A 14,348-nucleotide genomic window follows, 5' to 3' on the forward strand; every position below is an offset into this window, starting at 1 on the left:
TAGATACCACTGACCCCACACTCTCTGGATCTGCTTGCCTTCATCCTGTGTGGTTCTTCACTTCTCAGTCTCCTTTGCGGCGTGCTGCTCCTCTCCCCAACCTCTTGGTGTAGGATATCAGGCCTCAGGGTTTGGCCTTCTCATCTTTTTTCTATACTTCCTCCCTTGTGGTCTCATCCAAGGTCATGACTTTAAATGTCTTCTCTGTGATACCCTAGTCACATGGCCACTGGAGTATCTCACAGACCCCTCAAATGCCACATGTCCAACCCCACCCTCCCCCCCAAACCTGCTCCATCTCAGCAAAGAACAACCCCAACCTTCCAGCTGTGTTGCCCGGACATTTTGGAGTCATCAATAACTGCTCTTGCTCTCCCATTATACATCCAGTCCACGAGGAACCCCTTTTGGCTTTGCTTCCAGAATACATCCAGAAGCTGACCACTTCTCCTCTCCTCCACCATTAACCCCCTGGCCAGGGCCACCACCCTCTCTACCTGGGTTATTACAATAACCACCTAACTCGTCCCCCGGACACCGTGTCTGCCCCAAACCCCCAGCGTATTCTCAATACAGCAGCCAGGATGAGCCTTGAAATCTGCAGGTCACATGAGTTTACTCCTCTGCTCAAAATCCTTCCATTTCTGCCCCATTTCACCTGGGTAAGAGCCACAGTGCTCACAAGGGCTTACAGAGCCTAGAACCTGGCCCACTTCACCTCTCTGACCTCAGTTCCAACCATTTTTTTGCCTTGTTCACCTGGCCTCCTTATTGTTTCTTGACCACACCAGGCATGCCCTAGGCCCTTTCCCCTCCCATCTCCGTGGCGCACATCCTCCTTCAAATCCCTGCTTCAAGGTCATCTTTTCAAGGAGGCCTTCCCATCTCCCAGCCCTGGTATTCCTGTGTCCCCTAATCCCTCCCCACTTCTTTCTATCATATTTATACCTTCTAACCTACGTATAATTTCTTCATTTATCTTGTTTGTTCATTTGTTTTATCTACTCCCAGCCCCACCCGACAGCTAGGATGTAAGCTTCATGAGGGCAGGAATCTTTGGTTTATTCACTGGTGTATCCCACGTACCAGAAGAGTCTCTGTCACATGGTAGGCACTTAATATTTGTTGAATTAAAGTTATTGGACAAAGATTATGAGAGATCATGTATTTATAGCCTTCGGTGCCGACACAGGGAGCATTCAGTAAATGGTGGTGGTTAGGATCTTCTCTGACGCCCAGGTTGACTAGTACAGCCTGCAACATGAGGGCCGAGGCAGGGTGATGGCTGGAGGAGATGGGATTCAAGATAGAGGGTTGTAGGGCTTTTTTTTTTTTTTTTAAGGGTTTAAGGAGAGAAAATGGAGGGAGTAGATAGAAGGGAAATATTTTGTGGCTGGTTGAAAAGCAATAGATCTACAAGGCTGGACAGAGGTGCTCTGCAGATAGTGGACACTCAGTAAATCTGTGGGATGAATGAACAAACCCCTTGGCTGGTTAGTACATGCAGAGCTGACTTTGGAAACTGAGCAAAGACCCTCAGTAAAAAGTTTTGGGGGCTGGACTAAAATAGGGACGACAGAAGGCAGAAATCGCCTGCGGCTGGACAGAGGGGGCAGGCTGCAGCGGCCTCTTCCCAGATGCTGGCCGGAGCTAACCACCCTGTGCTCAGAGGCCACCATCCCACCTGGTACTTACTGACTCTCAAGCCCTTGGGAGGCTGGACAAAAGAGACTGTCCACATCTCTGGGGAGCTGAAGTCCCTGGCTCTTCCCTCCCTCAGTGCCTCTTCAAGAGAACTTGGTATTCGAGGATACCCAATGCCGGCAGAACTGTCTCTAGCTCTTCATCTTGCAAATAGAGTGATGGTTAATTTCAGGTTTGGAATCCAATCCCCTGGTTTTTAACGTGCTAAGACTGGAGCTGCTCATCAGCTCTCCATACATCTGGCACTCCCCGTCCTCCACCTCCCCCATCTCAGATGGGAAACAGAGCCACGTGAGGTGCACCTTTTCCAGTGTGTAATCACAGAGCAGCTATTCATTTCTTCCATTCACTAGCAGAGACCCAGGGCCTCGTGGAAAGCTGCCTGCCAGGCTGAGCGCTCCTGGAAGGCAGGAGCGGTAGACAGGTCAATTCCTGCATCTCCCTGGCAACGGTCTCTGACCCGACTCCAGCCTTAGGACCGTTGAATGAGCAAATTCAGAGCCCACATCTATAGGTGAAATCCAGGGGAGCTAGAGCTGTCGACGTAAAAGCCAAACCACACAGCCATAAAATAACTGGAAAAGCCACATATAGGTGAATATTTCTCTGGTCTCAGGGTAGAGAAGGTCTATCTAAGCATAAAAATCAAAGGATAAAAATCATAAAGGAAAAGAAGGATGGATGTGAGTTACAACAATATTTGAAACTTCTACACTTTAAAAATGCCGTAAACAAAATAAAAATCCAATGACAAACTGAGAGAACATATGTGCCACAAATATGGCAAAGGATTATTATCTTTATGCATAAGGAGCTCTTATAAATCAATAAGGAAAAGATGAATACCCCATAGAAATAGAGGGCAAAGGATGCAGTAGGTGATTATAGAAATAGGAAAATTCATTAAAAATATGGTGGGGGGAAATGCTTCAATGAAAGGAAATGTAATTTTTATAAGTGGTACAGACTTCATTTAAAATCAACCAAACCTGCAGTTTGGGGTTTTTGTTGTTGTTGTTGTTGTTGTGGTTGTGGTTTTTTGTTTTTGTTTTTGTTTTTTTAAGAGGAGTATACATTACAGGTAGAAGTACAAATTGCTTCAACCTTTCCAGAGGGTGATTTGATAATGCGTATTAATAAAATCATTAGCATGTTCATTGTGTTTGAACAGTAATTTTAGTTCTACGAATTTATTCTAATCTGATTACTTAATCAGATACATACACACAGATTTATGTAAAAGGCTGTTCATTGTAGTATTATTTAAAATAGTAGCAAAAGTAAAAAGGAAAACCACATAAATGTTCAACAATAGATTGGTTAAATAGAATATGTTCTATCCATATGAAAATGTACCAGCTAGCCATTGAAAATCATGTTCTCAAAGACTATTTAAGGCTATTGGGAAGTCATACAATATATTTTTAAGTGGAAAAAAACCAAATGATAAAACAGTAATTTCACTACAATCTCAATTTTCAAAAATTATATCTTTTTATGCATGAAAAAAAAACCCTAGACGAATGGAGAATACATCAGAATGTTGACATTGGATCACCTCAAGTGGTGGGATTAAGGGTGATTTTTATTTTCTCCTTTACGCTTGTCTGTAATTTCCATATGTTCTCCAATGAACATGTATTACTTTAATAATATGAAAAAAATGCTATTTGGGGAGAAAAAGAGTGAATGCTAAGAGGAAAAGATTCAGCTACCCAAATGGTCTGAGTGCTGGTTGCTGTGGAAACCGTAACTTTGAATTGCCCAACTTTTTGTGAATTACTTCCCTGCTCTGCAGGGTTAGTGCTAGGGCTGGATTCAGCGTTATCCCGGTGTGGGCATGTGGCCAGGGGGGGTGGTAAAAATGGAGGGGCCCTGCCTCAGGCAAAGGTCCCCAGGGAGGGTCCTGGGTTTCATTCCGCTCCCTCTTCCCTTCCAGGTGTCCTGCAGGGGATGCTGGGGCATAAGCCGCCCTGTGTGCCCAGGGGCTGGGGAGCCAGCGAAAAGCCGACTGCTTCCCTGCATAGGGTTCCCCAGTGCCTCTGTGGAGTATCTGGTGGTTCTTGTGAATCGGTGTTGCCCCACTCCCAGCCTGATATCTAAAGATAGGGTTCCAGCAGTGGTGTGGGGAGGTAGGGCAAGTGGCTTTCTTTGCCTTTTTGTGTCAAGGATAAAGATGGGGATGCGACCGAGTCCCAGGGACATTAGCCCTAAGTGGAGCCTTTAACCAAAACCCCAATCCTGGCCTAAGCCTTGACCACTTGCTGTCTTGCCTTCCTTCTTTCTGCCTCCTGGAGAGCAATTCCTGCACTGGAGGGAGACAGGGATGAAGCACTAGCCCCAGGGCCTTTCAGGAAGCTGAGAGGCTGGGTACCCTGAGTGCAAAGTCACTTTCATATGCCTATTCTCGGAATGAATGTCTCGCTGCCATTTGTGAATCCTGTTCCGAGCTCTAGGGTGTGGAGAACTGGTTGATTTATAGATCGAGGCAGCCACAAGTTGGAATTTTAAAAAGCAATGTGTCCTTTGAGCAGGAGCCCGGGCTGGGGGCTTTGCAGGCTGTCGCTTTGTCCCAGGGACCAGATGGAACTTGTTTTTCTGTTCACTTGGGGGTTTAACCCTTCGTGCACTCCCTCCCCTACAGCCCCATTCAGGAGCCGCTGCCTTTGAGGCCAGGAGTCAGCCATGAGGGAGAATCCACGTCTGTGAGCCTCAGTGATATTTATTGAAAATGCCTCATCTTTTCAATCCCCTGTCTCTGCTGGATCATTTTGTTTTATTTAGCATTCACTGGCGTGTGCCAGCCACTATTTGAAGCACTTTACAAATATTAACCCATTTACTCTTCACAACCATTATTATCCCCGTTTTACAGATAAGTAAACTGAGGCACGGGTAGGTTAAGCAACTTGCCCAGAGTCACACAGTTGGTGGGTGATGAGGCCAGGATTTGAAGCCCAGCTGTTTGGTTCTCAAATTTGTGCATTTAATTACAAAATCATGGCTGCCTCTCAGACAGCAGGTAAATAAGTCCTGCTCTTAACGGTTCAGAGCTCCTGGGGGTAATTCTCCCCACTTTAGCTATGGGAGCATAAGGGACCATCAGAGGGAAATGGAGTCCAAGTCCCAGGGGTTTATGCTTGAAATACCACTGCCATCCTGGATTTGTCTGACCTGCTACCCTGGTGTTGCCTTCAGGCTCATCAGGCTGCAAAACCCTTATTTGTAAGGTCTGTGCAGTGTAACAAGCAAAGTTCAGGGTTCGATGCCCACCGCCACTCAACCACAGCACATGCCAACCCAGTGCTACCCAGTGGAAGCAGGGGTCCCTGAGTTTGGATCCCCGTCTTCTATGGGGAAAACTTTATGTCACATACGGCTTCCCTCCAGCAGTGGTCCTGGGGTCGGCCTTTAGCAAACTCTCTTTCGCCTTTATGAAGCAGAACCCACAAGTCTCTTTGAACCTCTGGGAACATTGGAACCCTAACGCTTCCCAGGCAGAAGCTGTTCCTTACCCTAGGGAAGTCAGCATGATTCTCTGTCCCCTTTCTACAGAGGCAGGATCTGAACAGAGGCCTGCGCTTGGCACTCACCGGGGCTTGGGGCTAGCGACAGTGTTGGGTGTCCAGGGCACGCAGGCTGTGTGGGGAGAGGCTGTAGCCTGGGGAGAGGATAGTAAGACATCAGACCCTAAACAAAGCAGCGTGGGACCATTCTCACTAGGGTGACAAGTGCATGGGGGATACTGCCTCCTGCCGTGAGGTTACGGGGTGGGGGGGGCAGGGAACTTGCGATGGTCTATTAAGGAAGGAAGGATGTAGGGCTTGGAGTCAGGAAGTAGGTTTTTGATAAAAATGGCAAACAATAAGAGCACCCGTGAGAGGGAGCTGTTCTTTCTAAGCTCGTCTTCCAGACGATCACACCTTGCTCCCTTACGTACTCAGACTTCTTATTTTAATCATGTTTTGTATGGCAGTCTTTCTAAAATTGGTTACATATGACCCTGCCTTCCTCAACAGTCTAATGAACATAATTTAACCTCTGTTAAATGACTCCATGTCATGGTTGCGAACACCTGTCATGGAGAGTGCCCCTGCTATGCACGGACATTTCCTCTCTGTGGCGGCAGGAGCAGTTGAGAGCCTTCTAGCAAGGGCCCATCAGCACGCTCCTACACGGCTAAGGCCAGGCCCCTGTGGGCAGGAGGCACCTAGTCCTGAAGGGGGGGTCGCCCCCGGTTATCAGTCATCCAGGACGGGGAATCAGAACTCCGGTGGCTGCCTCAGTCACTCTGCAGGGTTTTCTCCCACAGTACTTCTAACACCAAATGTGTGGGTTTTTTCCACACCAACAACCAGTTCTCCAGCTCTCCCGTCTGCCAACGTGGAGCCATGCATTTCAATTTAGTCCTCACACTAACTCCCTAGACTTAGTACCAGACTCCACCAGTGAAGGGCTTGGTCTCAAAGACCATCCCCCACTTCAGACACCAGTCACAAGTATTGGGTGCTCAGAGTACCCACTTCTCTCTGACTTGGCTAAATAATCGGGAGTCCCCACTACACCCCCACTTTCAGGTTCCATAATTTGCTAGGACAGCTCACAGAACTCAGGAAAAGTTTACTTACAATTACCAGTTTATTATAAAGGATATAACTTAAGAAACAGCCAAATGGAAGAGATGACCAGGGCAAGTCATGAGGGAGGTTGTGTGGAGCTGCCCTGCCCTTTCTGGGAGCACCACCCTGTCAGCACCTTCACATGCTCACCAACGGGAACGCTGTCTGGACCCATCATTTGGGGGTTTTCACGGAGGTTTCATTTACAAAGGAGTGAATGATTAAATCACTGGCCACTGGCAATTAACTCAATCTCCAGCCCCGCTGAAGGTCTCAGGGTGGGGCTGAAAGTTCCAACCCTCTACTCATGCCTTGGTATTTCCGGAACCATCCCCCATCTTAACGCTATCTAGGGGTCCCCAACTACCAGTCATCCCATTAGCATACAAAAGACACACAACACTCTGGAGGTACCAAGACTCCTCAGAGCTGGGTGCCAGGAACTGAAGACAAAGACCAAATACGTATCTCTCACTATGCCACAGTCATGGTGGACCGTGTAGAGAGCAGGTGGGTGGTATTGCGGATGAGTTCAGCTGCATGCAGGCAGGCTGGACCACAAGGGGACACATGCCTTTTCCAGGAGTCACCAGCTGCAGACTGACATGACACACTCCCTGCAGTTGGTCAACTTCACAGATGACAGCCCTGGCCCTGGGACTATACTGCCACGTGACAGGGGCCAGATCAAGGCTTATTGAATATGCAAATGATGAGCAAATGGCTATTTTGCACCTGGTTTCATGTGGTTCTCTTCGTCAGCTTGTCTTTTGCTGTCTTGGGGTCTTCAGTGAATACGGGGTGCATCTCTCATTTCACAGTGGTGCCAAGGATGGACGCCTTGGTCTGCGTCTGTGCTCTGCCCTGGCTGGAAAGGTGGGACAGTGCCCAGGACAGGGGCTCAGAAAGGGGTGAAGGGATCTTGGGAAACCAGAGTCAGAGCTGCCACGCCCAGTGTGGAGATTCTTTTTCTGGAGCTAGGTCTGCCTTGGGAATACACGTCCTTTTCTTTTCATACGGAAGGCTGAATTTTTTTTAATTATTTTTTAGATCACTTGCAAATGATATCTGAGGGATCAAAGAAGTTTGTAGGGTTATTTGCTTCTGCATAACCACCCAACACTGTTAAAATTATTTTAAAGATTTATTTTCCTCCTGTCATCTGTCACTTTTCGCTACTGTTAAAGATGATTAGTAGCCACATGTGCCTTCTGATCTGTGGTAATATGGGAAAGCTGATAATCAAGTATGTCAGAATTATTTCTAAACTAAGAGTAGATAGGCTCAAAATTTGGATGTGAGTCAAGTACCTGCATTTTAGCCCATGAGCCCTGTGATGTATAAGATGCCTTTGTGTGTGGTTTTCAGACGTGGGGATCAGAAAAGCAGCATGGGAGAGCCGTTGAGCGGGCCGTGGAGGTCTAGAAAGAGATTTGTGTTCAGATTCCAGTTCTGTATCTTACCAGCAGGTTTCTCCGCCTCTTAGCCTCACTTCCCTCATCGTGAACTTGGATAACAATATCCACACAGAGAGGCTTAAAGGGGAAAATGTTCCTAAAGCAACCGGTCTGGGTGCAGAGAGCTTTTTCCACAGTAGGTGCTCACTAAATGTCAGTTCTCGTCTTCCCTCCTACCCAATGCTCAGCTGCATGCTGGACACTGTGCGATGGGGGAAGTGACCTCCAGATCAGTCATGTCTATGGGCCCTCACAGTTAGAGAGCCTGTTATATTTTTCAGATCCCTCAGCCTTGTCTCAGTTGAGATCATGACCCTCCATCTGCAGATGAGAAAGCCAAAGCAGAGAAGTGAAGGATCTTGTCCAAGGTCACACAGGCAGGTGGCGATAGAGCCCAAACTAGAAGCCGGGTCTCCTGCTTTCCAGTGCCCCGCTCCTTCCGTTGCTACTCGCCTGGTAACCGCAGGTGAGAAGGCTAAGCTCTTCATGTTATGGAGTCCTCATGTGGCATCCCTGCTGTCCCAGGGTTGTTAGATGGTTCAAGAAACAGAAAACCCATGAAAGCTCTTTGAAAAATTAAGAGCGGTACACACATGAATTCTGCCATTTTTCTGCAATATTTTAATCCCCTTCTAATAATACCAGGTAGATGAGATGCCTGACACCCCTCCTCCCTCCATCCCCAGCCCTGCGAGGGAAAAAGGAACCAGGACCAGAGCTGCTTTTCCCGGAGGCTGCTCAGCAGACAGCATAGTAACAGGGTGAGTCGCAGGTGCCAGGAGCTCAGCATCGGGCCCTGACCTGCAGGCTGCATACAAAGCCTTCCAGAATGGAAAGCTAACAAACATATATATATATGTTTGTTATATATATATATATATATATATATATATATATATATATTTTTTTTTTTTTACCACTTCCTCGCCCATGCTCTGGCTTTTCAGAATGAATGATCTGGAAGGCCCAGCTGCCTCCTGTAAGCACTTCAGGCTGCTGAGACAGAGAAACAGGCTCCCCATTCTCCCTGCCATCCCAGGGCCAGGGCTCCCAGAACAGCCTCAGGTTAGGGAACAACAAGGAAAGGGGAATGATGGCCAAATGCCCAGAAGCCCTCGGCTCCCTGGGTCTGGGTCCAGCTTGCGCAGGGCAGCTTTTCCACCTCCAGAGAGCAGGGTGTGTTAAAAGCTCACTGTATGTGTCAGACGCTGTCTTCAGTTCTTTATGTACTGTCAACCTTTCATCTGCACAACAATGCTATGTAGTCAGTGCTATTATTACCCCCATTTTCCAGATGAGAAAACAGGTGTGTAGCTTGCCCCAGCTAGTAAGCTTCAGAGCTAGCCCTCAAACCCAAGCAATCTGGCTCTGATGGCCGGGTATTAACCACCACACTATACTGCTTTTCCAAAACAATGGATTTTAATTCATCAAGCCACATTTCCTTGGAAACATCCACAGTAGGGACTAGCAAAGGGAGATTTGGGTTCAGTTTCCCTGTCTAGTCTAGTTTCCATGGTGAGGCCCGTCCCTCTTTGCCTTCCTGAGCTGCTCCTCTCTGGGGAGTAAGGGAGCTTCCAGGGCCCAGCCCCTCCAAATTCACCTCTTCATTACCCCACAGAGCTTCCTAGCCTGTCCTGCCCTCCATTCTGGCTGGCATATTTCAAACACAAATTTTCTCTGATGAGCAGAGTCTCATATATACCAGACCCTTGAGAAAGAGTAACTGCAGAAGAGAAAGACATCCCGGGGGCCAAATCTAGCTTCCTCCTGGGGCGGCAGAGCATGAGGGAAACACCTCACTCCTTTGGGGAAAAGCATCCATGGTTGTCTTTCAAAAGTTACCCTAAACCAAAGGTTAGAGCACTTTGTTTGAGACCTTTCATAATAGATTGAGCAAGTTGATGGCTGGGAGGATAGAGTTATCATTTTCTGCTCAGGCTGCCATAACAAAATACCATAGACTGGGTGACTTAAACAACAGAAGTTTATTCTTGCAGTTCTGGAAATTAGAAATGCAGGATCAAGGTGCTAGCCAAGTCAGTTTCTGGTGAGAGCTCTCTTCTCTTACAGACAGCTGCCTTTTGTCCATGTCTTTGTGTGGAAGAGAGAGACATAGAGAGAGAGCTCCCTGGGGTCTCTTATAAGGGCATTAATAACATCATGAGGTCCCCAACCTCATGACCTTATCTAAACTGTATTAACTTCTGCAGGCCCCATCTCCAAATACTATCACATTAGGGGTTAGGGCTTCAACATATGAACAGGGTGGGGAATACAAACATTTAGTCCATAGCAGAAGGCAAAGACTCAGCAGGGTGTGCGCAAGAGCTCAGGATCTGGACATGCTGAGTGTGGTGTTATCAGACATCCAGGGAGAAGTGTTGAGTGAGTGTTTATATATGAGTTTGACGTTCGAGGCAGAGGTCTAGGCTGGAGATAGAAGTAGATCTGAAAGTCTACCTCTCCAAGCCACAGTCTTCTCAACTATAGAACAAGATTAATAACACCCATCTCATAGGGTTGTTGGAAGGTTTGAATAAGAAAAACAAGATACTTGGGATATTTTTATGTGTAGTAAAACTAGAGAGCTAATTCTTGAGAGTTAAGTGGCCAAGATACACCTGGCTAAAATTATGGCACAGATAGCTTGTCTTTGGTACCTCCACCCTCCACATACCGCGTCCTTTCCCCCTTGGACATGGCAGCATCTTCTTCCTTCTCTGCCCCCACCCCCGCCCCCACTCCTATTCCCAACTATGTCTGTTCTTCTCAACACATCACATCCCAGTGTGGTGACTGATAGCAGCTTAAAATGTTATCTGCCCCAAGGGACTTTGCATGCTAAGAGACAGAACAGTCTTAAATTAAAAGAAGAAGGAGAAAGAAAAGGGAAGAAAGAGGTGGAGGAAGAAGGGGAAAAAAGCTATATTTTTTCAATTAGCAGAAAAAAATATGGAATTTACTCAGTTTTGTTTTTCCCATACTTTTCTTAAGTCTTTTTTTAAGGATTTTTTCTTTAAGGATTTTATCTTTTTATTTGAAAGAGAGTGAGAGAGGCAGCACAAGACGAGGGAGGGTCAGAGGGAGAAGCAGACTCCCTGCTGAGCAGGGGGCCCGAGGCAGGACTCGATCCCAGGACTCTGGGACCATGACCTGAGCCGGAGGCAGACGCTTAACCGACTGAGCCACCCAGGTGCCCTTAAGTCTTTCTTAAATCATTTCCTTTCTATATCAGTGTCTACATTAAGCTTTAGTATATTTAATATGTGTACTTATATATAAATATATACTAATATATTTAGTACATTGGGATATTTGATTTAGCTATGTATATATTTATATCTGTCTACACAGATCTCCCTATATACATATGTATAATTTTACATATACATGAAACTATACATATATATGTGTATGTATATATATATGTATACATATGTATGTATGTAGAGAAAAAAAGAGAAAGAATCATCATATACTATGCATCAATTTAAGTTTAGAGCTACTGTGCTAAAGAAAAGAGACACTAATTGTGGATTTTGGGGCTTCACATATCTGATGGCAAGATGGTTGAGGCATTTCGTGCTTCTGAAATACCGCCCCATCATAAATTGTCATTTTCTAACTTCTGTGAAATGCTGGTTCTACCAATGAACACAGTAGGTTGGGAGAGTCTTCTTATTAATTTCTGAGCCTCAGCCTGAACAAGAATAGAGAGCCCAAGGTGCGGGGGATGAGAAATGAAATGGGTGATGTGGTTCTGTCCTTAGGTATCTGGAGCTAGAAAAATCTCACTGGACAAAATGTCAGGGAAATTAGTGTAGGAGTGCACCTGAGTCAGCCCCAGGAAACCCATGGTGGGAGGGGTGAAAAGAGAGGTGATCGTTTGGATGATGGAAGATCAGGGGAGACTCCGCTTAGACTGAAGGTACTCCAGCAAGCAGGATGGAACGCTGATAACGTCCCCACTGATGCTGCAGCCATCAGGTAATTAAATCATGGGGTATGAATTGATAGGTAAGCAGGGGCAGAATTCTGTTAATGGGTGTTAGCTCTGATCTGTGCTTCGCACTACTTCAAACCTTCATTATACCACACTTGGACTATGACCGTGGTTTTCTAAAACTCAACTCCCTATCTTTTTCCCCCAGAACAACACATCTTCCTCCTCTGGGCTCCCGCATCACTCTGCATTCTGAGAGCATTAATCTCACTCTATGGCAGGATGTGATGTCTTGCAAACATGTCTTATCTCCCCAACTACATTACCAGCAAATCTAAGGCAGCTGTCTTACACCACACGTCAGACCTGCCCAGGGCAGAGGGAGCACTCAATAGGCAGTAACTGGGGGCTCAGGCAAGCAGACTGGCATGAGGAGATCTGCCCATGGGGAGCAGGGCTTGTGCCCGTAGGTTGGGCTCAGGGCTAGGTCTCATGCCCTCGGGGGCAATCTCACAAAAAGAGGCAGAACCTCTATCAAGGAAAACTACACAGGTTTCTGAAATGGAACTTAGGATGAGCTTATTAACAAATTGGACATAATTGGTGAAAGAATCCATGAACTTGAAGATAGATAGAAATTATCTAAACACACATAAAGAGAGAAAAGAAGGGTAAGGGACACGACAGAGCATCCGAGAATTGTGGCAGAATAGAAAATGGTTTAACCTACATATAGTTGGAGTCCCAGAAATAAAATACAGAAAGAGCAGAGCAGAAGAAATATTTGAAGAGATGATGGTCAAGAATTTTTCAAAACTAATAGATCCAAGAAGCTCAGAGAGCTGAAATCAGGATTAAAAACAACAACAACACAACAACAAAGCAACATCTAGACGTATCATGATCAAACTGTTGAAAACCAACAGTAAAGAGAAACTCTGAAGACAACCAAAGAAAAAAATAGTGCTGGTATCCCCTCACCAAAGTATTCCTAAATACTCACGAAGGAAATATGTTCTCGCGACAGAGTTGGAGAATACACAAGGGGGCCAATGTGTTAGCCTACCCCAACATTTCTATAGTTCTCTAGGTATTTGGGTTGTTACCTGTATGTTATATCAGGGAATATCCATCACCTCACTTTTAGTTAGTATAGGATACCACTGAGTTCAGCTGTCATCAGGGAACGCACTGAGCAAACAGACCCACACCCAGATGATCTAGCTAGCACTTTGGATCTAGAATCCATATTAATCAAGCTGGTCCGATCTCAGGTTATCTTCTTTCCTCTGATCTAGATCTTAATATATATAGTATATTTCTCAGGTTTCTGAGATAACATATCTTTCTCAGATCTCTGCCAATAAATAAAAGAAAACAAATGCCAATTATTTGGGTGTGGAAGTCTGCTGTTTTGGGATCAGACTTTATATTTGTCTCTGTGAGGTATGCTGAGATCTGACTCTAGGATAGGTCTGAAGCAATGAGGGGCGGTCTTTGTGGGCATCAAGAACAGCTATTCTCGGGGTGCCTGGGTGGCTCAGTCGTTAAGCGTCTGCCTTCGGCTCAGGTCATGATCCCGGGGTTCTGGGATCGAGACCCACATCGGGCTCCCTGCTCGGCAGGAAGCCTGCTTCTCCCTCTCCCACTCCCTCTGCTTGTGTTTCCTCTCTCGCTGTCTCTCTCTCTCTGTCAAAAAATTAATAAAATCTTAAAAAAGAAAAAAGAACAGCTATTCTCTTGCAAGGTAAGATCAGCCTTACCAGACACAGAAGAAGGGGTGGCTTCTGCTGGGAAGGGAGGCTGAGTTGGGTCTGAGCTTCAGCCATCTGAATCATGCATCCCAAATCACAGGGTCCCAATTTTTCCTCATTGAGTCTCTCTCCCTGAAGAGACTTGATGAGTCTATGAACTTAGGTTGTAACTCAGCAACCTGCAGAATCAGAGTTCACATGTGATTTGTTTTGTTGGCACTGAAGCTACAGGCTACTTGAAGATTTCCCACAGCTCACTGATGTACCATTCTGTTTTGGTTTTTTCCCACAGGTTCTTTCCAGGAAGTCATAAATGTTCCCTGGTCTTCTGATTATGCCTTGAGTCAAGAATTTAAACCCCAAGTTTGTTTTTCTGTTGTTGTTGTTTTTTTTTTTGTCTTTCCATATCAAGCAGAAGAAGCCATCTTATTCCACTCTGTGTATTCATCATTCCCAATATAATTAACTATCATGCAACTCTGCCAGTCAGACATTATCTTTAATGGGCACTTCATTCTAGGCAACCACACTTGATAATTAAGAATCTTTTGCTACTGTATGCCATGGGCCACCAACGTCACATTTTATAATGTAGCCTGTTGCGCATCTTCATCACTGATTTTGAGCAATTTGATGTGATGTGCCTTTGGTGTAGCTTCCTTCATTTTTCTTCTGCTTGGCATTTCTTTTGCTGGGCTTCTTGGATCTGTGGTTTATAGTTCACATCAAATTTGGAAATTTTCAACCATGATTTCTTCTTTTTTTTGCCTCCCCCACTCCCTTCAAAGGACTCTAGTTACCCCTATATTTAGCTACTTAAAGATGTCCCACACTCTTTGACGTGCCATTCTGGGTTTTTTCCCCAGTC

General features: G+C 45.8%; 1 protein-coding gene across 3 annotated transcripts in view; it reads left to right on the top strand.

Annotated features, from left to right (window-relative positions):
* The window catches only part of PEBP4 (phosphatidylethanolamine binding protein 4), a 248,125-nt gene that overhangs the window by 67,010 nt on the left and 166,767 nt on the right, over window positions 1–14,348 (top strand). The window lies entirely within an intron of this gene.

This window comes from Zalophus californianus, chromosome 2, assembly GCF_009762305.2.
Source record: "Zalophus californianus isolate mZalCal1 chromosome 2, mZalCal1.pri.v2, whole genome shotgun sequence".
Classification (NCBI taxonomy): Eukaryota; Metazoa; Chordata; class Mammalia; order Carnivora; family Otariidae; genus Zalophus; species Zalophus californianus.